The sequence below is a fragment of the Lucilia cuprina genome, chromosome 3, assembly GCF_022045245.1.
Source record: "Lucilia cuprina isolate Lc7/37 chromosome 3, ASM2204524v1, whole genome shotgun sequence".
NCBI lineage: Eukaryota > Metazoa > Arthropoda > Insecta > Diptera > Calliphoridae > Lucilia > Lucilia cuprina.
Genome location: NC_060951.1, coordinates 56,801,044 through 56,801,551, shown reverse-complemented (window position 1 = coordinate 56,801,551; position 508 = coordinate 56,801,044).

Here is a 508-nt window from a genome sequence, read left to right as displayed (position 1 = left end):
TATTTTCTAAATTGCTGTCATTGTCGTTTCAGTTGCTGCTGTTGCAGTTAAGTTATTTGTTGAAATATTGGGTTGCATAGTTAATTTCAGTAGAATATAGATGCATAAAGACAATTTGACATTTATGATTTTTTTAAATTACAGTTACAAAACTGATGAGACAAGAGAGAAAGAGAAGCATCATGCTATTAACATACTTACAGATTGATGCACATGAAGTGCATTAAATGTTAAAAGTTTCAAAATGGATTTGAAATTAAAATGTTTTTTAATCTATTAAACTTCACTACACCATTTCTAATTGTACTTCTATTCCAATAACATATCATCAAAGCGAACAAAACTTATTTTTTGTATATAGTGCAGTCTTTTGTATAGTCTGTAGTCTAGTCTTAAATCCCTATAGTCTAGTCTATAGTCTAGTATATAGTCTAGTCTATAGTCTAGTATATAGTCTAGTCTATAGTCTTGTCTATAGTCTAGTCTATAGTCTAGTCTATAGTCTAGT